The sequence below is a fragment of the Myotis brandtii genome, unplaced genomic scaffold (assembly GCF_000412655.1).
Source record: "Myotis brandtii unplaced genomic scaffold, ASM41265v1 scaffold1160, whole genome shotgun sequence".
Lineage (NCBI taxonomy): Eukaryota > Metazoa > Chordata > Mammalia > Chiroptera > Vespertilionidae > Myotis > Myotis brandtii.
The window spans coordinates 113,902-114,511 of NW_005354011.1; positions in this window are offsets into that span (position 1 = coordinate 113,902).

Consider the following 610-nt stretch of genomic DNA (forward strand, 5'->3'; position numbering starts at 1 on the left):
GTATCTGTACTTTATTCTAGCATGTGTCCAGCTTTATATTTTTTTCAGTTTAGATCTTTAATTCATCTATAATTTATTTGGGGGTGAGGAGTGAAGTAGAAATCCAGCTTCTTTTGAAATCTAAATGGCAAGCCAGTTGTTATAACACCACGTAGAAAATATTGAAGCCTTTTTTCTTGACTTAATTTGAAGTGCTACTAAATTCCCAAATATTTGGGGGGAGGGGTCTAGTTTTGGGTTCTCTATTATGATTTATATTAATAAAAATGTTCAATAAATGATAATAAATATTTTACACTAATTAAGATCACTATTAGATTTAATTATTTAGTGCCCATCTACCAAGTGTATCAGCCAAAGTGCATTACCAAAGAAAAATTAGACATAAATCATATTTTTGAGTTGCTAACAATCTGGTTGCTATAAATGAGAGCTATGTTGAGATTTTCCCTCAATATTATCTTTGACTTGTCACGAGGCTAAGACAGAACCTGATTTTTTTTTTAATATATTTTATTGATTTTCCACAGAGAGGAGGGGAGAGAGATAGAGAGTTAGAAACATCGATGAGAGAGAAACATCGATCAGCTGCCTCCTGCACATCCCCCAC